This window comes from Phaethon aethereus (assembly GCF_964289735.1).
Source record: "Phaethon aethereus genome assembly, chromosome: 1".
Lineage (NCBI taxonomy): Eukaryota > Metazoa > Chordata > Aves > Phaethontiformes > Phaethontidae > Phaethon > Phaethon aethereus.
Genome location: NC_138575.1, coordinates 102,393,697 through 102,417,939, shown reverse-complemented (window position 1 = coordinate 102,417,939; position 24,243 = coordinate 102,393,697). Strand labels below are relative to the sequence as shown.

Genomic DNA, 24,243 nt, shown 5'->3' with positions numbered 1-24,243 from the left:
CTGAGTCCTTATTATTGGCATTTGACAGAAATCACTGGCTATAGTATACAGAGCTTCTCAGACCCGTCATTTATAAAACCAGCAATTTGAAATGGACCCTCCATCATGTCTAACACCTAATTATCTTGTCTAAGTGGTTTTGCCAGGCAAGTAAGATAAACAATTAGCATGAAGGGTGGTGAATTTAGAAACTTCAAAAACTGATTGTATTTGAAGACAGAATAAAGCTTTGATTCCTACATGCTTAAGTTAAACCTATGTGTTAGATGTTTTTTTAATACTCAATCATTTTTTCAATATTCGTTTTGGCCAGTGAGATGAAAAATCAATTAGTCACACAGCTTTGGTCGGGAGACTTAAGTGGTGATGTGCTGGGAAATCATGAAAAAGCATGAAAATGCTGTAGTTTACAGAGGCAGAAACTTTGAAGGCTTTCCATATTTATCGGGGCTCTGAGATATAATGTGAACTTGTAGATCCTCTCTAAATTATTCTTTTTTTTAATTAAAGCTTGAATAGTTTCCTATTTCTATATTCTATCTCATACAATTACTTACTTGTAAAATCTTATGCAGTTTCAACTGCCTAACAGTTTGCTGCATTTCTTAGCCCACAACTCCCTGCTTTTTCCAAAGTGTGCATTTTGGCACATGGATTTGCTGTAGCCTGGTTTTTAAACTTTAGAAAAGAATACGTAAGCATACAAAGCTTAAAGAAAATCAATTGTACCCTTCATTTCTGTGTGGAAAAACAGAACTAGTGCATAGGAATGAGAACACTTGTACCTAAACTTTCCTCACCAGCACATTTGTCTGAATCAATCATATTTCAGAGTGCATTTCTGACTAGTTACACTGCAAGTGCCAATAGAAGTACATGTCTCCAGTCACCCCATTCCATCCCTCCAACTTCAATGCTTTTGCCTTTAGGTACCTTAATTAAATACACTCCAGTGAAAGTGGTGAAGCCTGCACAGGCGTAGAGCTTTATTAGCCTGACAGCTGTCCACTTTACATTTATAATAAAGGTGTGTTATCTTCACATTATTTTATATGTGCTCCAATTACAAGAAACACCCAACTCATCAGAAAGTTTTATAGTAGGACTCCAGGATTTAATATTATATATTACTGAAAACAGAAAAGCCGTTTCTTAGGACAAGAACTGTTTCAAATGTCTGAAATTGTTTCAAATACCTCTGGAATTATTTAAGTTCAGAAGTAAATAAATCCTTGACATGTCACATTGCAGACGTGGACACAAAGTCTAAAGGACTGTGGCTAAATTAGAGCGTGACCATTCCTAACAACCCAGCATGACTCAAACACTCTACTGAGGTCTCAGTGGAGAGCAGTTATATGGCAGCCCATCACTGGGAATTTTATGCAGCACGAGCATGCAATATTTGTGTGTATGCTCAGGTCACAGAGAGAAGCACTTAAGAGAATACTATTGCATTTGGGGTAGTCTGAACAACTCATTTGATGGTCTAGGAAGTGTTCACTTAAAAAAATGACACCCAAATATTGGTTGCTCCACTTCCAAAGACACTGGCAAGGTATAAGGACACTGTCTACAGGAGACCTTGCGAGCTGCTGCTCTGTGTCCAGAAGGAAGCACTTCTTGCCACCCTTGCAAACTAAAAAGCACTGAGACACTGGTGGGAGGGCGACTGCTGAGGAGGATCCCACTATTTTTGGGGGAGGAGAAGAGAGACCAAACCTTCATCTCCTTGCTTGGGCACCATCACCAGCACCACCAGCAGATTACAACACACTTTCAGTACCTCATTTCATTTCAGAGCTTACTTAGAAGGTATACACAGCCACCACCCAACAAATAACTGCCAGTTAATGAATGAAGTTAATATTATATATGAAAGCCATAACCACGACTTCAGAAGAGAACTAATTGCAAGTAAATTAACTTATAAAAAAAAATAGTAGATTTTCAGAAAAGAATACATTTTTGGTTTGCACAGCAGAAACTAGTAAAAACTAGTAAACTGCTGTGCAAGTTTATATGCAGTATACAGCAACCGGGACAGCGAAACCAATAGGAAATACTCCTTCTCATAAGATTCTTGCAGCAAGAAATATGTCTTTTACATTTAGGAGATACTGGGCATGTTGTGAAAACATAATAAGGTATTTTTGAAGAATTATATAGTCATTTGTACAGGATTATTCTTCTTATCCCCAATTGCTTTTTTGTCCTTCCATTGGTGAGGCAATTAAAATTTTAAATAAAATTGAATGAATGCTAATGAGCATTAATGCAGAACATATGAAGATGGAAACCTGTAACAATCTGTTCTAGCAACCAAAACTGTGTCTTACAGGCAAGCAAAGGTCTCTTTCTGAAGTGACCTATTCTGTAATCCTTTTAAAGAATATAGGTAGATACAAGTAATTAGCTCACCCAAAGAACTAAATAAATGCCTGTACAACACATTCCCAAACTAGCAGTTAATAACTGCAATAAAAATGTTCTTTTAAAACACTGATTTCAAATGGAAACTGGATTCCTGACCTGAACTGAAGAATTCCATTGACAATAAGGTCAGGATTTTGCAGCCGGGTGAGAAAAGATATAATCCAGCTAAGAATTCCTCTCTTTGCCTTTAACACTCAAGCACTTCTTCATAAGGATCATAGGAGGGATGGTGATACTTAAAATAATAGTAGAGGTAGCAGTAGTACTAGTAGTAGCAGCAGTAGTAATAAAAATAAAAAAATAACAACTGATGTGCTGCATTCTGATTACTGAGGGTTTTGCTATCGAGCCATGAATTGGAGAGCTTATTCTCAACTTCTCTGAACTCCACAGGTCTAGAAATCAACATGAAAATGCCAAGATTATCAGAAGTGTCACAATCTCTGCTCTGTAGCATAAGTGAAATCTAAAATGTCTTTAGCTCTTTGTTGTTTGGGGTATTTCTATTCCTGCTCTGTGTTCAGAAATATAAAGATGTCATTCACCATTTTCCCTGGCTGCGTCCATTCTCACAGCACTGTTTCCAGAGCTCCAAGGTGCCCAACAAGTGACTCCTGTGTAATTCATGAGTACACAAAATGGGCTCTAATTTCCAAGCCTACAGATTTTGGCTCAAATAATTTAATTTGCATATTCACACATCACTTGCATATGCAGGAAGCTTCAGAACTTAACAAAGGCATGGATTTGGTGGTGAGGAAAGGGACTGCCTTACCAGCTCTGCTTCATGAAGTTCTCTGTTCATCTGCAGTATAACAAAAAGATGAGATTTCCCTATTTGCATTAGTATGTTCTCAAGCATTAGCTCTGCCTGGGGATTTACTGTTTGCAGGACCTATGTAGTTGTGGGATTTCACCTTGTTTTTCAACTGGTGACAAGCACAAAAAAGTATTTGTGTATGAGAGCAGAAATTGAGATCTTTGCCGAGAGAAAAATGTAACATAAATCACTTTATGTTTTCTGAAAGGATAGCAAATATAATGCAGAAGCTCTTTTTTTTTCAGATTACAAATGACTTATTTCAACTGCATTTAAACCAATTCCAAATTAACTTAAGTTAGTCCAAACCAAGTTAATTTACACATTAAGTCATGGATGAGTATCACATGAAACTTAATTTGGGCAGATGAAGATGCCAGATCTTCCAGAAATGGCCTTGTCCAATTTTTCAGGTGACTTCAAAGTAAAAGAATAGTTGCTGCCCAGAGTATAGAAAGTGCAAGGCTTTGACTGATAAAAGCCAGAGGCTATGCAGAAATCTTGGCTTCCAGATCAATGAACAACCCTCTCCAGTACAGTGGCTGTGCGAGGGAAGGTCTCTCCCATTTTCCCGCAGTTCTGACATGACATGACAGATCTGTCACCTACATGACTGTGAGGCATGACATCCCGTAGGTTTACTGTGATGCTGATTTAACAGTGATTGAAAAGCAAAACTCGATTTGCGAAAGCTTTCATGATTCCTCTGTACCCATCAAAGATTAGACAAAAATCTATGCTGAAAGCTGTTCCGTCCTAGGAAGGAGTGAGAGCTGACATCAGCCTTGCTTCCGAGGACACAAGAAAAGGCACCGCTGTTGGCTGGCAGCCGGCACCGGCAGCCACCCCCGGGCAAGCTGCCCAGATGCCTTACCTCAGAGCTGCGACAGAAACTGGAGCTTGGCCCCTTCATTCTCTGCCTGCCCAGTTTTAAGTTCGGTTTCCTGCCCTTAATGTCTTGCTATAGCTCTGTGGAATGGCCTAGGAAGAACAGGGGTTATTGCTTATTTTCTGATACAGCTGTTCTGAGCTTGCCATGATGGGATGCAATGTAGTAAAGCAAAGAGCTCATTCTCCAAATGGTAGAAATGTCTCTATTACCTAAGTTGGTCTTTTAAAACAGCCAAGTGCAGAGAGGAGATGTGGAATGGCACCATGTCCCAGCTCAGAGAACAAAGCTGGTACTGGCCAAGCATTGCCTGTAATCACAGGCAGAATGAGCTGAAATGTGTCAAACTTATTTTTAACTTTTTTCTTTCTCTCTCTCTCTGCATAAATAAGCACATATGCATGCATACATATTTATATATATTTCCATATGTGTGTTTATGCATAGAAAATGCAGGCCTGACGAGTGAAAAACTAATGAATTCATTCTGGCTTTGTCATTGTCTGTGTCTTCTTTCAGCAGAAAACACAGAAAACTGCCGCAAGCGCAAATTTGAAGGAAATGAAGTTATACAGTCCTGCTACTCACACTAAAAATGATTTTGTATTAAAGAAAAAAAATTACAGGTATTTTTACAAAAACATAAGGATAGCATCTATTTAGAAAAAGTGAACGTCTGAAATTCGGTAGGTCTGACTCTGATTAAAGACATTATAAATGAAGGTCTTTGTTTATTGCTTTCCTAGATCCAGTCAGTGGTATCACTGGATATGAGAAAAAGTAATTTAAAAAAAACTATTACAAAAGAAACCAGAACTTATTAAATTAACAAAGTTCAAATTAAAGGCCTGTAAATTTGAGGGGACAGTACAAGGATAATTTAAATTTTCAGAGATGAATTAAGTGGAGTCAATTTTATTAAGCAGCATCATGTTTTTTGTAACTGAGATGAGAGTTCAGTCACCATCAAAAAAAGTAAATATTGTGATTTTGACATCAGTGTTAAGTCTTTAAAAAGACACAACACCTAGATTATGCCTCACTTCTAAATGAATGCAGTTAAGTCTCTGCTAAAAAGCATGTCTGTAAATGGTTACACACAGACCTTCACTGAAAAAGCCACAAGCAGAATCTATGATAGCTTCAGAGTATGTAAGGAGAATCTATTCCTAAACATGTTTCTTCCAAAAATAATGCTTTATATGGAACTACTCAGGCATATCAAGAGGAGCAATACGAGCAGCCACCAAATGCCTGAAAACAATTTGTTTAGACAACAATTAAATGCTTACCTTTGAACGGCAAGATACACTGGCTACAAACGACCCTTTTCACATTCTCCAACATTTGCAGGATTAAAATAAATTAATTGCCAACTCGGGAAAGTGCATGATAGGAGGTTTTACATTGCCGAACTACTGTGTATGTTAATGTACTACATCAGTAACTCCTCTGCAGATCAAACCAGGGGCCTCCAATCGACTATATTGTCAAGGGGCTGAACGGTTGTACTTAGCCAGCTCGCCTAAGTGAACTTGCAGAACCTTTGCTAATGTTGAATGCAGCATCTTCTACTCATCTAACAAGCACCAGCTGGACTAGACTCTTTTTTCAGGTAATCTCTGTAAATGGTGAACTACATTGGATTTGATATGCTGCAAAATTTACTACATCTATGGTACAGAGATTTTAGAAGAAAAGTAAGAAGTGGGCTGTAATGGTCTTTCAGACATTGGTCTTATCCCTTTCACAGTCACTGTAAAACTCCAGGCAGGAACCTGCCTGTAGCCAGTAGATTCTACCACCAAATGGGTACACAGAGTCTCCACTGTTCCCAAAAGACATAATTAGTTGTTATGCATACTTTGACCATAATTATAGCAGAATTGTCTGAAAGAAAAAAAAAAGACTTAGCAGATTTTATCTAAGTGTAGTTTAATAATTGTATAAAAAATTGTATTTCAAAATAGTGATTTTAAATGCTGCAAATGGTGGACTATTGAATTTCAGATCATGCTAAGAATCCATCTAGGTTTCTTTTAAACAGAAAGGTTGTGGAAAGCATAATTTTTTTTTTTGTTAGTGACAAAACAAATGGTCTATCTTCAGTTTCAAGGCAGGTATTAGAAGACATCAGAATACAGACAGAGCAGAAAGCTCTCCTTACAAAATCCTGTCAGAAGTTATAGTTTCTATGCAACCCATACACAAGGCTTTGGTGGTTTTTCTTTCAGTACTAGATTTATTTTAAGTATTCAGTACTTGTGCACCAGTTGTTCTGTGTTTACTATCTCATATCTTGGAACATTCATTCTGCTACAAGACCAGTTTAAGCTGTGCAAGAAAAGGTTTCCAAATTGATAAGACCTTCTCTCTGGTCATGATAACAGAAAAATACAATTATTCTAACAGTTTACAAAAATTTAACTCTTGATCTAAGGCTCTGCAACGAAAATTTGTAACTTGAACAAATATTTATGGTTGAATCTTAAAGTTTTGAAAATGTGTATGATGGCAGTATTGAAAGACTGTTAACTATATAAGCAGAACAATGTAGCACAGTAACAAATCTTGATTAAAACTGTACAGCTCTCTCCAAAACAAATAGGGCTTGCACAGTGACAGACTGAGAGTCTACAGCAACTATCTCACTTCATGATTAGCAAACTGGCACAAGACTTAAAACTGCAGTGGATACTGAAATTATCCTGTGCATTCATGTCACTGGTGGACTAAAGTAATTTTTAACTTTAAGGCTACGCCCTCTAGGAATAAGTAACACGGGGCAGTCTTCCTATGACGGCTGATGAACGGCTGATGATGTATGTATGTATGTGTGAATGTATGTATTATCAGTCACTCCTAGGCAGAAAAACACGCACAGACCATGCCATCAACTTTGCAGTGGGAAAAGAACTCAAGCATGAACCAGAAGGGAAGTGCAAGTGTAGAAAGGGGAGTGCCAAGCAAGCTACTGAAAGTGTGCTTTGGATACAAAGCTAAAGGGCAACAGGCAGACCTGTGGGCTCAGGAGACATGACGTAGGACGCATATGCACGTAAGATTAGGCGAAAGAGTAGGTCAGGAATAGGCAAGGAGGCTGGGTGCTCTGGAAGAGGGAACATTACATGTGGCCTGAGCAGATGATGTGAAAGAAATGATTCGACTGAGGATGTCTGTGGCACAGTGGAAAGCCACAGCAGGGAGCTACAGAAGAAACACAAGAAGGATGAGAGAACAAGATGGGGTAAGAGGTGAATCATTGGCTTAGGAGACAGAAGAGAAGTGGCAAGCAGGGAAGAAAACTGAGCTGTTGAACATAACATTGGAGACTGGGGCAAGGAAACCTCAGAGAGTAAAATGTGTGCAGCCTCATCTACTGATGCGGATGGTAGGTTGCAGGCAAAAGAAGGTAATGAATGTGATGGGGACTGACAAATCAAGCTTAGTAATAACAAAGAAAACAAAGAGCTGAATTTAGTGCTCTTATTTATACTTTCACCCTTGCACTGAGAGCTCTCTCATTAAATTGTACTAGATGGGCTGTAATGTAGAAGCTTAAGAATGTTAAATGCTCAACTTTAAATACTTGTGTCTTTGGTTTAGGAGGTGAAGATTCATTTGCATTGACCTCAGCTTTTGTAGTTTCTTTTAAAATACTTTTTTTCACCTGTGGCAAGCGGATAAATATTTCACCAATTTATATACTACCAAGGGCCTTTTCATAGTACTAATGAGCAACTAATGTGTTGCTAGAAAGAACAAATAACTTACTAGTTGTGAAATAGTCCCACTGATATTGAAACTAGGATTTAATCTGAAACTTTAGATAAGGGAAACTGTTGTCCAGTGAATTCCTGAATATTGTTTTCTGCTGTTATATCTGTGCATAGTGGACATAAAGTAAAATAAATGAGACCAGTTAAGGACATACAAGATTTATAACTCCGCTGGGTCTTAAAGGTCACACTCTCTTAAAGAGTAATTGTTCATCCTGGCACTTGCTGCCACTAAAACAGTGAACAGCAACACTAATATCTAGTCAGTAGTGATAGAGATATATGTTCTTAACCCCCAACAACCTACAACCTAGGTACATGAACATCTCACGCATCTTTTAATTTGCTCTTACATTTTTAAGCTGGCAAATGTGTTCTCAAAGGAGTCAACTTCACATACACACAGGCATTGCCACAGATATACACACCCATAGCAAATGCTCACCTTTTCAATCAGACTAATTTTTATTAGTGTTCCTGTATTTTTTGATATGTCAGATGGGATTGCTGCAAAGAAAAAAAGTTGTATTATGATGCCTATTCCAATCAGTATATTAATTTTCATTCCAAGCTAGCAATTAACTTCCTGCCTAATTCATCAAACAATTTAAAATGAAACATGCAGCGATATTTAGGGCTGCAATCACGGCATTTGTGTTTGGCTGAGGTAGTGGTCGCTAGCAGTCTCAATTTATCACTTTTAATTTAAACTCCCATGCCAATGATTTTCATTCTTAAAGCTATGACTGGCACTTATAGATTTCAAAATCAAAGGGAAAATAAACTACAGTTAAGAATTCAACCCCTCAGATCAATGAAAACCTGTTTTATAACTGAGTGTGCTCCAGTTAAATCCCAGCTGCCTGACAGAAAGAATTTAATGTTTCAAACAGTTCTTTTCCCACTTAAATACTCAGAATAACTTTTTATTGCAGCAGTAAGCCACTACTGGGTGGACAGAAATGGACTATTGATGTTATATTCTCAGGAAATGCTGCAAAGTAAGGAAAGGTGAGCGCATGAACCTGAAGAACCATGCACTAATACCCAAATGGCAGTCCCTGGACTGTTTGATTGTTGATAGTGTATATTTCCTCTTTTAAGACAATTGATACTATGTATTATTTCACTGTTAGAAGTCAATAGCAAAGGCCTAAGAGAAATTAGGAAACAGAAGAACATACTTCATTAAATTTACTATTGTGAAAATAAACGTCAGTTATGTTTCTAGACTTCTTTGAAGGTGAATAATCTGGATTATTTGGTCCAGTATCTCACAATCAGCCACTAATTTGAATTCAAATTCTTTTATATTCCTTAAAAAAGTTCAATTGATAGGTACATGTTTTTATAATATTATCATTTGCTAACGTATATACAAAAATAAATAATTTTTTTAAGAAGTGATGACTTCATAGAGCTATCCACATGTGTCTGTGTATAACACCGGCATAAACCCACCCACCCACAGAGGTCAGAAAAATAGAGAGTGAAGGAGAGAAACAGAAGTCCACATATTATCCCATACTACTCTATAACATGGAATAAGGAACAAAATACCATTCTTGTTCTATGGAAACTAGGAAGTCATTGAATAACTTTACAAATAGAATAATTTGGATATTTTGGGGGAATGCTTTTGGTTGTTTTTTTGTTGTTTTGTGGTTTTTTTTTTCCTAACCAGCCTTTCCTCAACCATAGTTTTCCATCCAGAAAGAGATTGTTACAGTTCTTAAAATCTTTAATAATTTTTTGGTGAATCAATATTTTTTGTTTTGAGATCATTAGTGTCATCCAAACATTGAAGCTTTTCCCACATTTTAGCTGTGAAATAGCCAAAATTGAGAGCAATTCTCTGTTTCGTTAGAGTCATTGTAGCCCCTTGAATTTACAGGATTATCAAACCCTATCCTGGTTTCAGCTGGGACAGAGCTAATTTTCTTCACAGAAGCTGGTGTGAGGCTGTGTTTTGGATTTGGGATGAGAAAATGTTGATAAGGTGCTGATGTTTTGGGTTGTTGCTGAGCAGTCAAAGACAGTCCAGCTTCTCGTGCTGGGCTGCCAGCGAGCAGGCTGGGGGTGCACGGGGAGCTGGGAGGGGACACAGCCGGGACAGCTGACCCAGGCTGGCCAAAGGGATATTCCATACCATATGACATCATGCTCAGTATATAAAGCTGGGGCAAAGAAGAAGGAAGGGATGGGAAGATATATGGAACAATGGCGTCTGTCTTCCCAAGAAACCATTACGCGTGATGGAGCCCTGCTTCCCTGGAGATGGCTGAACTCCTGCCTGCCCGTGGGGAGTGGTGAATGGATTCCTCTTTTTGCTCTGCTTGCGTGTGCGGCTTTTGCTTTACTTATTAAACGGTCTTTATCTCAAATCATGAGTTTTCTCACTTTTACTCTTCCAATTCTTTCCCCCGTCCCACCGTGGGGGAGTGAGTGAGCGGCTGCGTGGGGCTTAGTTGCTGGCTGGGGCTAAACCACGACAAAAACCTATGATAGTGTATATGGCACATGAAAGCTAAGCTTTGAGAAACTTGGCGGGACAACGGATAAAGGGACAACTTACACACTGACAGATGAGGATGATGTGCAATAAAATTGGACTGGATAGGAAAACATACAACATGATTCTGAATTAAGGTTTTTCAAAAAAACTTCCCAATGATTTAATCTGGACCCTTAATTTTCTAAACGAAGATTTTGGTGGCAACATGAGTGTATGAATTTAATATTTGATGTCTTATGGCTATGTAAGAATAATTTCTCAAAGAAATTAATACATTATTTTGCATAAAAATGGCTGTGAAAGTCACCAAAAGTACATCAATCTCTTTTATTAAAATCTGGAGTATTTGTATTACTGCCAACAAATCAATACTATTTTTGTTTCCTGTTGCAAATACTGCAATTCTTACAAGGACTATCTCATATTGCTTTCACTCAGAATAATGGAATCTTTTCACCCTTTAAAGTCTAAAGAGTATACTGTAATAACATTTACACTTAATAAATCTTTTAATCTTTAATTACTGTAAAGGTATCTGAACAAACTCAATAGATAAGCAGGAATTTCTAATTAGAAAAAGAACAAAAAAGCAAAAAACCAGAATCTATAAGCTGATTTTTTAATGCTTTAGGAAAGAGAAAAATCTGATCAAAACACTGGCCACCTAGTAATAAGGTTGAGTGTAAAGCTCAGTTTCAGGTGTTTCAGCTTGTATCAAGGGATTAGAAGTACTCATATAGCACACTGTGCTTAAATCATTTACTTTCACACTATTCCAGACTTCTATCAGTGTATGAGACAATACGTGACCCCACATACTTCTGAAATAAATGTTACACTTCCAGTGTATTTTACTGATTAAGAAAGGACAAAAGGCCTGGTTTGTAAAACAAGCCAGTTTCCATCAAGCATCTCAGTGATGGGGCAGTATTTTCCAAGGTGCTTGGTGAACTGCAGCTCTCAGTGCTCCCCTTTCACTGAGACGCTTAAGGAGACCTGAGTTCCCTGGAAAACCTGTCAGTCTTGCAGAAAACGTGCACACACGTTCTGTACTCTCTGCAAGTACTCTGTGGCACAGTGGAGCAGCAACAACGTGTATTGGAAACTGCATAAGAGGTACCCAACTTCCTGTGGTTAAGGTCTTCCATTTTCTACAGATTGGAAATGTTCGTCATATCAATACTTAATTAACAATAGTCCACTGAGGAAATAGATTGTACATATAGCAGGTACTTAAAATGTTTACCTGTCATTGCAAAAACTTAACCAGAAAGAGGACTGGGAGACAGTTTAAATATTAAGTAATATAGAGAGTGAGGAATGAAGTGCATCTCATCTATGAACCTTTTTGAAAGTGTTGGACGGGGTTCTGAGCAACCTGCTCTGGTTGCAGATGTCCCTGCTCATTGCAGGGGGGTTGGACTAGATGGCCTTTGAAGGTCCCTTCCAACCCAAACTATTCTATGATTCTATGATAGTTTCATTAAATATGTAATCTTAGTGTTATATAGAAATGTAACACTATGTTACAAATGTAAATCAATCTGGTAAATATGAAAATATGACAAAATTATTAAAATATTTCAACAAAATAAAATGATATTTTCTTATAGCAAACAGAAAGACATTAACATATTAACATGTATTTATTATTAGACTAATGAATGAGTGGCAAATCATTATTTTCACACTCTTTATACATATACTGAAAGACAGCTTTTTATAATAGGTAGATGCATATAGAAATAAAACTATATATAGTAAATATTTTGCATTTTTATCCTTTAAATTACATTTAATTATAGAATAGATTCCAGATTGAGATTTTAATTAATTTTAATCCTCCATCAACTGCATAATAGTGAATTGCTCATAAAAACTGACATGTATTCCACCCACTCAAATTATTTTTGAAGATGTTAGTCTTATTCTCCCTAAAACTGCATGAGAAAGACACATTTTTGATGTCTGACAATATAACCATCACCTTGAAGTGGAAAAATGGAAAAAGTAAGAATATTTTATTCACACTGCTGCTTAAAAGAGCTTAGATTTATGAAGTTTATAAGAATGTAAAGGTTATCTAGAAAGTTTATCCAGAATGCTACTGTATATACCAATAAGGAAAAACAAGCTCTGAACTGATTTTTCATGCAGTAGCCTGCCTTTTGGAATTGTTCACCACCCAGTATTGCGGGTAACGTCTTGGGTGCTTACCTAGAAATGTCAGCCCATCTTTACGAACCAGGCATGACACAGATTAGTGGTTATAATGGAAAAGAAAAAATTTTAAAGGGGAAGATAAAGAAGCAAATGTGATGTTAGATAACTTGGAAAACAGATAAAGATAGCCTGCAATATGTCCCTGAACCTGCACAGAACTGCACTGATGCATCACATTCCAAAGAATTACAGTTCTAAAACATTATACTACCATGTTCATGCCTTAGTAGTGTGTGTGGTGCAGGTGGTTCTATGGGATAGTGAAGCTGTATGGGCCAAGGGTGAAGGTTTTGGGACACAACTTACTTCTTTTTACATCAGCTCCTATGGGTTGCAACATGAGAAACTATTCACAGTGAAATTTAGCTTCAAAGATCTTGCAAACATCCCTTCGTTTATCACTTTTTCAGTACTACAGTATGTTGTATGCAGCAAAAGTTACCATTGAAACTGGCACCACTGAACTTGGTTGTTTCAGAAAAAGGTCAGGGAGATACACGCAGATAAAACTATGCCCTTCTCGTAAAGATAATCTCCCAGCACCAAAGTAATATACAGCAGGGAACTAAGATAATACAGTTAATAATACAGCTCCACAGTCACACATGTTCTGTGAAAGGGTACGGACTTTTAATCTTCCATGCTGTAAACTTGCTTCTTTGACCATACAAAACTCACTTCCAAATACAAGCAAGCATTTTAAAAGATAAACAGTATTTAACACCACATTAGAAAAAATGTGTTTTTCTCCATTTCCTCTCTCCGAAGATTTCATATTCTAGTCAACTATGCATTATCTATAAACTGAAATAAATACTTTCTGTAAATAGGCATGGAGGGATGCTAAATATCAGTTAAAGTTTCTTCCCTTTATTAAATCATATCTATGAATATATGGCAATGAGATATCAAAATTTCACCTTATGTCTAATTAGTAAATGACATTTCTAGCTTGACAGAAAAATATACCAGTTGAAAGAGGAAGGCAGACTCATATCTTTGTTGTTGATAGGCCATAGACCATCATCCTTGAACTATAGACTGAATTTTACTCCATGACCCTACCCCATAAAAAGATTTTTTTTTAGTCCTTATTGATCTTCAATTACAGGATAAAAAGAATTGCTAGATAATTTTAGGAGAACAATCTAATTTTGAAAAATGGAGCTTAGAGTTTAGTATTATGTATATATGAACCAGTCATTGGAATCAGACAATTTGTTTTCCAGACAGATTTGAGTTAATATAATAAAATGATCATTTATTTCTAAACTGTAAAATACAGTATGGGAAACTGGCTGAACAACTTGTCAGTAACTTACTGGATCATACATCAGCTGTTTGCAATGCATAACAAGTTAGAATTTATGAGACACTTAGATAATGCACATTAATCTCTAAACACTAAATACAATTATAGATCAAGCACATGATTTAGAAGCTGCTGCATGTATTATTAAAGAAGATATGGAAAAGTTTAAAAATATTATTTTATATTCAGACAAAATAAGCACAAAGAAAATTTTTGCAAATGTAGATTAATTCAATGAAGAATGACATTTAATTAACACTGGGACAATTTATAGGGTTTGCCATTAACTTCAGCAGAAAAATGTTGACTAGTTATCCAAATCCTGTAGGTGAAGGCAAAAGAACTAAGCAAGAGGAGAGGAGACAACAGGAGTGTTGAGGAAACATTAGCTGAGCCAGACCTCCCTTGCTTTTTATCCAGTGAGACATCTGTAACTGACATCCAGTGAAATGGCTTTGGGGCATTAGATCTAATTTTGCAATTAAAGATTTCTTATAAATATTTACTTTAAAATGTCTGTTTTCATATACTGAGTAGTTTAGTGTACAAGATGATATTGTAATTCCAAGAAATAAATATGGTGATCAAATAGGTCTAATTTGCTGAATACATTGTTTTAAAAATATTAAATTTAATAATTTTAAGTTTATTTTTTATATTATAAATTCTTTTATTCACATGCCTCTTCTGTTCGCTCATGTTTTCCTGAGGAATTGTTGTGTATCACCTTCCTTCTCCTTTTGGCTATCATGACTCTACATGTAGACAGCAAAATCAAGCACTTTTATCTGATGCACTGTTTGCTACCTTCCATGTCATTTTAGTAAGTGAAAACAACCGAGACAAAATACTCTGAATAGTTAGGCCTTCACAGAATTAGTTGCACTCATTCCAGAGGGTCAGCAAAGTATGAAACTGATTTAAAACGGTTTTATTGAAAAAGTCCACTTTAGAAACTGTAGCCACATCTTTAATATCTGATAATATTCATGCTTAAGTGAAGGTTTTAAGGGAAGACTTAAAAGAGGATAAATAAAGAAAAATGTGCATATTTAATATGCAAAAATCACTTCTCAATGGAAACTAGAGATTGCATGCTAGATGGAAAAAAGATTTAGCAGATTAAGAGTGTCTTTTGTTTCCTTCTTCTGCTCCTGGACAACCAATACACTGGCTAATCTTGACACTGGTTGTCACCCCCTGCCTCACCTCTGTCAGACTGGAATATGAAGGCTCACTTATCACAGGAGTTGTTAAAGGCAACATGCATTTCTAAACTAAATATTAAGTGTGCATATCTTGGCTAGTATAGTCTTTTCAGAGGAGCAATCTTTATTACTTATTCATTAGAGACCCAGTATAAATTGTACCACAGTGGGAAAATATTTAAATATGTAATACAGGTATGAAGGTAATAAACAGATGTTTCTCATTGTTTGACTGGGCAGAAAAAAGTAAAAGCATTTCATTAGAAATATTACCTTGAAGCTATCAGCACTGTAAAATAAATAGACTTCTGAAGCTTAGGAAACTATGTAATTTTGAGTTCGCTCTCAACCTTATTCCAATGTGCACAGCTTAATGCCATTATTGTATATAAATTAAAACTGTTTCCAAACTGTGAGCCTAAGGCAAATGCATATGGAAGAGTCACATAAGTGGAAGGAGAAGCATTGTTGGGTGTAATGAAGAAACTACATTTTAAGAAGCAAATTAATCAGAGCAACCTGCTACTGACATAATTGCTTTAAAGATCCCATAGCAGACATCAGCAGAATTGGTTTGCAATTTACCATGTCCTTCATTTTGAACACACTCCCTAAATGTTTGCGTGAAAGTCATGACATCTACAAACACAATTTGTTTCAGATTGATTAGCTGTGATGAATGTCTTCCTTTACTAACCTTGACCAAAATCACTCCTCTTGCCAAGAATGACACAGAAGTCTTAATTTCATTTGTCATATATTAGGAACACCACAGTTGTGGTTGGTTTTTTTGTTTGGTTGGTTTTTGGGGGTTTGTTTTTTTAAAAAAAAAGAAGTAGCTTTCAGGGATGTTTAGGTAAACTTTGAAAACAAAAGGTTCCTAATGTAACTGAAGAATTTTTTAAGTTGGTCAATTAACATTTATGGCAGAGGTTTCTAATCACTTAAGTCACTAGTTTCTATCTGAAATATCTTGTACCCTACCCTGACTAGAATACTAAATAATGATTCTTCTAACTATATGTATCATTCATTGTGAGGTTCCAGCTACGTGAAATGTGCTTGATTATCCTAATACAGTTCTTAGCTGAGTGGTGTGCAGATAGCACATAAGCTATAAGCATAATTTGACAGTAATTGACAGCTAATTGATAAGCTTATTTGACATTCTTGTTTAAAATCATCAAAGTCAATAAATAAACATCTCATTCTTAGGGTGCTTAACCATGTGCTGAATGGCCTTCACAGCTACTGACTACCATAGGAACAGACAAAATAAAGGTATATTTCTTATCCCACTGCTGTATGCCTGCCAATTTATTTGTAACAACTAGTTTACATTTTTCTCCACAAATGTCCCTTTTACAAATTGAAATAAACTATTATTATTAAATTTACAATTGTTGCAGCATTTAGACATGGTATTTTAGTGACTACAACTTAAATCAGAAACTTGCTGAAAAAACGTCACAGAAAAATTGCCAATGGTTGTAAATAATACTGTGCTATGCAGTGAAAGAAGCTATTAAAAAAGCTGAAAGACCACACTGGTAAGTACCACAGAATCACAAAATCACTAAGGTTGGAAAGGACCTTCAAGATCATCAAGTCCAACCATTAATCCAGCGCCACCATGTTCCCTAAACCATGTCCCGAAGTGTCACATCCACACGTTTTTTGAACACTTCCAGAGATGGTGACTCCACCACCTCCCTGGGCAGCCTGTTCCAATGCTTGACCACCCTCTCGGTGAAGAAATTTTTCATAATATCCAATCTAAACCTCCCCTGGCACAACTTGAGGCCATTTCCTCTTGTCATATCGCTGGTTACTTGGGAGAAGAGACCAACACCCTCGCAACAACCCCCTTTTAGGTAGTCGTAGAGAGCGATGAGGTCTCCCCTCAGCCTCCTCTTCTCCAGACTGAACAACCCCAGTTCCCTCAGCCGCTCCCCATAAGACTTGTGCTCCCCCTCACCAGCTTCGTTGCCCTTCTCTGGACACGCTCCAGCACCTCAGCATCCTTCTTGTAGTGAGGGGCCCAAAACTGAACACAGGATTCAAGCTGCGGCCTCACCAGTGCCGAGTACAGGGGCACGATCACTTCCCTACTCCTGCTGGCCACACTATTGCTGATACAGGCCAGGACTCTGTTGGCCTTCTTGGCCACCTGGGCACACTGCTGGCTCATGTTCAGCCAGCTGTCAACCAGCACCCCCAGGTCCTTTTCCACCAGGCAGCTCTCCAGCCACTCCTCCCCAAGCCTGTAGCGTTGCCTGGGGTTGTTGTGACCCAAGTGCAGGACCCGGCACTTGGCCTTATTAAACCTCATACAATTGGCCTCAGCCCATCGATCCAGCGTGTCCAGATCCCTCTGCAGAGCCCTGCTACCCTCCAGCAGATCAACACTCCCACCCAACTTGGTGTCATGTGCAAACTTACTGAGGGAAAGTATATTATAGGGAAAATACTTTACAGTATTGATTAACCTCTCTCCCCTCCTCCTTCAAACTAGAATTTCATTTTGTTCTCCTCATATTGCATAACTTAGAGAAACATCTTAAAGCTATGTATAGTCTCACTAGCTTAATGGATAATATTGGTGAATGAGAAATGAAAGTAAATGGAATCAGGGTGACTTTTGCTGCATTAAAGAAATGGCTGAACATAATATCTGCCAGCAGAAAAAGAACATATCGGTAAAGAAAATTTATAAGTATTAAAAAATCTTTGGCATATAAATCGAGATTGCTTCACCTATGATTACTGTGTAGTAATCAGGCATATGTGCAAAGAAACGTCAGCAAAAAGTAGTCTAAAGGTACAGAAGTGACCAGCAGATGAAAATCTGTAAGTAACAACTACACTGCACAAAGACCTTGCCTCAAAACTTTGAATTTTGGCAGACCTGAAGAGTGTTCAACAGAATGTTAGTTGAACAAGTCTAAGAACTGAGATTTAGCATTTTTGCCTTGTGGTTTTCTTTCCAACTGTAAATGCTTAATTTATATACGCACTGATATAAACATGCATATACATATATTTTAACAGACTCGCCTGAATATTCATTGCATAATGCTGAATAGCTTTTTTAAATGTACTGTTTAAATGTATTATTCAGAAGTGACTTAAAATAGGGAGTACACATCTCAAATTTTTTTTTTTTTGGTTAGTAATCCCTCTTACCATCTTCACATCACATTCAGTATGGCCATTTACAGACTGTCCCTAGCCAGTAACCAGTAAGCTAATATTTATCTTCAAATTTATTCACAGAAATAGCACCAGCAGCACTGTTCTGCACTGCTCCCATGACAGTACAGAGTTTGGTAGAACTATCAATACAGCTGTGGGTGTCAGGTAAACAAATGCCATAAATTTCTCATTTCTTGTTATCTATGAAAATTTAATGATCTTTCTTTCATGTGGCTTGAGCTCTGGCAATGTCTGTTTTGTGACTGTTTCATCACAGGCTTTTATGTGACCTGCTACTCCATTTCAACAATCAGTGATTAGAAATAGCTGGTCCTTTGGATTTACAAACTGTTAACATAAACAGTCTGGGAAATGGTTCAAAAGGCTTCATCATGTCGTTATGAAAAGAGAAGCTTTCTTCACTTTAAAGTTACAAAGGACAATCACATCTGCAGAGATTTGAGACACAGGGTAAAAAAAAAGGGAACTTAGGGAAAAAATTTAGGATGGGTGAACAGGGAACTCCGCTGCCACCCCAATGAGCATCCTGCAACTGCTGTCATCAGACAGAAGGATGAATCCTGATAAACTGTCCTGGTAGAAATAAGCCGCTGAGATGCTTTTCCGACAGTCAGATGAGGCTCTTAACAACTTACACCATCTGCATTGTTATTAAAATGCTGTATGCCATTAATTCATGGTGAAATCCTTCCACACATTCCTCAGTTCCCACAGCTCTAAGAGAGTGACAAGAGGTTGCTGTTGCTACAGACCATCCACACTGGGCTACAAATATGCCTGAGGAGCCACCTGTACTAGGAACAATGAACTGGCCGTAATTTATTTGGAAAAAGGAATTAGATGAAAGGCAATCCTTTTCAGACACTGGCAAGACTTTACTGTTAGATCAGGAAACATCTTATCACCTAGGATATATCTGCCAATGGCTCACATAAAATAAAATGTTTTAGACAAAGGAATCCTGCCAGATTTGCAGTTTCAGAGTCTGCCTGAAAACCTCAGCTAGTCACAGGCTGCCAACCCTAGACAGACACAGCAAAACTATACAGGTCCTTAATATAGTGATAGGGTGTGTGCCCAGACAGAGCGAAGTCCCTCATGCCTCAAACTTTGTCCACTGGCAGCAGGTCTTTGACGTCACAGAGACCAGAGTCACTCATGAACTGCAGACCTGAGGAGGGAGAAAATGAGATTTCTGGGATGCAACTGCAGGAGGAGTATTTCTCCAGTGTAAGCTTTCCACCAAGGCAGGAAAGATATGCAGAAGGAGCCCATGAACGGAACGATGCCCGCAAAGCACCCCACAGCTGGATGGTGATTTTAGGGGAGGTCACTGCTGTGGGACTCACAGGTAAAAGATGAGCTGGGAGCTGCCAGCATGGAGTCCCACAGGAGGGACATGATGTAGCGAAGATGCAGACCAGAGAATGAGGAAACTATTCAGTGAGAGAAACATTATAGCTATGTAGTACCACTCCTCAGTGGTGCAGTTGAAATGGTGGAGGCACTGAAAGGGAGCAGGACACTACCCGTCTGTATAACCGTGTACTCAGGATACGTCTCATGATTCTACTCCCCTTCTGCATAGTGTAATGTTAAAAACCCCCTCTGTTCTCAAATAATAGAACATATGAATGCCCACTGAGTGAATGTGTATATGGACTATTATTTGGAAATAGGAACTATTGTTTTAAGGTCTGTTTTGCTTCATTATTTACTACTTTAATTATGCATGAAAAACCTCAAATATTTCTGAATTTTCTTTAGGCAATGCAGACTCTAAGGCATGCTAAGAAAGTTATATAGTGAGGGGTCTCTTCCTTCCATTAGTCATAAGAGAAACATAAATTACGATTCAGCATATAATTCTCTGCTTCTTCACGCAATGATTTAAAGTCGATTGAGTACAATTACTTCAAACTCAGCATATTTATTGCTGTGTAAAACTTCCCTGCTCCCATAAAGAAAAGACATCCAAGCACTCTTCTGAACAACAGTGGTGTTAAACATTTTTTTGATGAGGCTTTTTTGGAAAACTTGTTTTACCTTTCAGTTGCTTACAATTTACTTTGGCAGTGATTTGAGAAAGCACTTAATATGTGCTAATGTTCCTCCTTGAACAGGGACTTTGCTTAAGTTCTTTTCTGAGCAGAATCTCGTTCTGTTTATCTGTCCATTTATCTGCATTTAAAGTAGGGATTATTTTGATATCTCAGAACATTTTGAAACAAAGGTACGTAAGAGTAGCATATAGCTCACTTCCCTCATCTCTCTATCTGCAACATCTATTCTTCCTAAAGCAACCCTACCTTATCCTTGTTTGCCACACTTGCTGGACAAGACACAGCACGTGCTGTGGTCATACAGGAACTATATGTATATATTCTTTCTTTACTGACTAGCCAATAGACAGGTTACGTGGTCGGTCCGCTGGTGTCCCTAGTCCAGTAAGCAAGCCCTACGTAGCTGAACCTTGCTTTTCGACTTGCAGACCCAACCAACAGCTTGGTGACTGTAAGTGGTCGTTTTTCACACTTCTGTTCAGAGAACATAACATCTGTGAAATCTTTCCCTCTGTTATTGAACTCAGGCTGGCTAATAGGTTCACAGTTCTTTATGGTGCCTGACAGACAATGAGACCATAGAAACTCTGTTTCCTTATGAAGGCTGGGTGGGAAAACCAAAAATATGGATATTGAATTTATGAATACTTATACAAAATTAGTTACAAAAAAGTCATGAATGCTACCAAATTAATTTTATATGACTTACATTAATGTTAGTAATTTTTTTTCAGTATTTAATCAGGCCTGGTAATGCTTTAGTCATGAAATTGCAGAGAGGTTTGCGGGATGCGGTTTGCAAAGCCTTTTCAAAGTGTTACTTTCCTTTAGTCTGCTGTTTGTCATTGTTAGAGCTGAGCATTGTACTTAATCTTGTTGATGCTCATGATCGCATGAGGAGGCAGTTAAGATTTTAATATTAGTTGTGGTAGAGCTCTGAGCATAAAGATGAGCCTTAATCACTTTTGAATTAGTTCACTTCTCCTGTCAGAAAATATTCTCCCTCTTTGATGCTCTCAGACCACTCTACTCATTAACTGTCATAGAATACAATTCTTCAGTTTCTATGGATGCCCATGGTACTCTTCATGGCATTACTTTATTCAGCAAAATGCCAACAGCAATATCTTCTCCAAAAAGAGAGAAACCCCTGAAGAACAAGCTAATAATTTTGCATGTTTAAAGGAGAATCTGTTAATTTCACGTAAACCATTAAAAAGAAAGGGCCACTAGAGGGAAGTAAATCCAACACGCTCAAAGAAAATAAAAAGCTAGCTCCTCAGCTACTGTAAATTACTGCAGCTAACAGAATGGTCTGGATTTACAACAGCTAATGATATTGTTCCATATTTTTACAAAAGGTATAACAATTGAAAACAATTTGTATATTTATAAAGAGGTCTATCACTTCATGCAACATGTATAACAAAACCATTAAAACAGTATGTATGAAAAGATTACCTATAAAAGGGTAGTATGAACATGGGATAAATATGTTGTGTAGGTATAATTTACTATAGATCTAGATCTTTCATATTAGACACATTAAAAGAGAAAAATTCTTTTAATCCAATATATTTGGACTTCTGGTAATGCAGTCCTTGTACACATTACGACTTTTTTGATTTGTTGTCACATCATGCATATAATCCTGGATCTTTGTTTTACATGAACATGTGCAGAAACCTGCAATGCCATGCAATAAGTACTGTCCATTTCAGTATAATCAAGATTATAAGGAAAGACTGCAATCGTGAGTTTACTGTTTGGTGGTATAGCTAGAAAAAAAATGCAATATAAAGGTGATTATTTAGTATTTTTGGTAACTATGGCAAAAGCAAAACTATAAATTGTTTACTAATAGCTGGCTAACAATAAAAAATCACTAGTTCTTTTATCTGAGAACTTCAATGTGATTTATAAACATTAACAAAGTCTCTGCAAAGTTCTGAAGCTTTAGTTCTATAGCTTCCTTTTCTGAGGTTAGATACTCTAGCTTTCTTCATACCACTTATTTATGACTAAAAGTAACTCACACGAAACGTTTATTGTCCTCTCAATAATTTCTATCAACCAAAACGGCATTAATTTTCTTCGATATTTCATATGACATTATCTTTCTCTATTTCACTTCTAAATACGTAGTTACTGTGCTTACGATCTTATATAACTGCACAGTTTGTAAACCTACAAAAATGGTTTTATCTTTATAACTGCATTTTATAGATGCCTCCTTTTCATTTATTGCAATGCTCTCTCCTGCAAAGCTGTCTTTTTATATCCAAATAAGCTGACAGATATTCTGGAAATCTGGTCTTAAATTCTCTGGAGCCCTTCCAACAGCATTTTCAGTAATCTAAGAATTATTATAGGGAATGCAAGCAGCCTACACTCTAGAGTTTACTGTCAGTGTGTCACAAATTATCAAAACATTGGTCTTTGCCCTGCTTTGAGTAAAGTGCAGTGAAAACGTATATCCTTAAACTAGGAACAGACAACAGCAAAAGACATTATTTTTTAAAAGCCCATCACTTAAATACACATCACGAGCTATGTTCACACAGCTGTTAGCCACTTTGAAAACAAAGCGTATCTCTGTTGACCTCCACCTGTGCATGCTTGGTGACTTGCATTTAGTACCATGTAACAAAACATCTAAAAATAAGTATACATTGGGGTAGTTTCTGGCACCACGGTTTTTTCCTTTAATGAGAAAAGAAAAGAGAGATACAGGTTCACAACATGATACATAGCCTAAGAGCTTAATGCAATTCTCAGTGCCAGGCATATATCATTAGGTGTCTTGTATAATTAGCTCTTCTGTTACCATCATCACATGAACGGTGAGTGAGTAGTTTTCGTGCTTTTTCTAATCCATTTTCATGAATATTATTAGTATTACCATCATTGTCATTATCATCATCATCATCACAGCAAGCTGTTAATTTTTGTATGCCCAAAGGCAACCAAGTCATTACTTACTCATCAACAAAACTACTTGTCCCAGATACACAGGTAAGCACATTTTTGCTAGACTGATCAGTGAAAGAACCCAGGGCCTTCCTACAAGCAGAAGATAACAGGATCTTCCTGAACATTAGCACTTTTACTAAATACTTTCATATCAAAGGTCTTCTACTTAAAACCATGGTTTTGCCAGTTTTGTTCCTATTCTACATTAAACACTTCAGCTACAGTTGCAATGTCACTGCACAGTAGGTGAAAAACATTTCTGGAACAAATATCAGCGAGGGATAATTTTGAAATAAGCTTCTCATCTACAGTAACACAAGCCAGAAGATAACACTGCTATATAGGTTGCTTTGTTAGTAACCTATGATACTGTTTCCTGGCATAGTAAGTATTTCTAAAGATGGAAGAGGAAAAAGTTGCAGAAATAAACAAAAATGTAGAGGTCTTTTAGTTTCCCATGTTTCTCATAAGGGTCAGCCTTGGAAATGAATTTGAACTGAAATGGGAGGAAGAAAAAGCTCAAAAATGCTAATGCAAAGTGGACAAGTAAAGGAATAAAAAAGTATATTAGGATACCTCACCTAAGGAAATGGCTCATACAAACGTTGAAATATCTTGCAGGGAAGCGTGCTGTATTAGTCATGTGAAACACAGATACAAAAGGAAGTGAGTTCATTTTCATTTCACCTTTGAACTCTGAAATTGCAACAGATAACCTGTGGTGTTCTACTCTTTCAAAACAGAAAATGGAAGGAAAGATTTGGAAAAGCATCAGATGCAGGCTCCAATTCTGACGAACCACTGGTAGA

The 24,243-nt window shown here is 37.2% G+C and overlaps 1 protein-coding gene across 1 annotated transcript in view; it reads right to left on the bottom strand.

Annotated features, from left to right (window-relative positions):
- Window positions 1–24,243, bottom strand: part of EPHA6 (EPH receptor A6) — a gene marked incomplete at its 3' end in the record, with an annotated part of 529,988 nt that overhangs the window by 230,516 nt on the left and 275,229 nt on the right. The gene's annotated exons all lie outside the window — the stretch shown is intronic.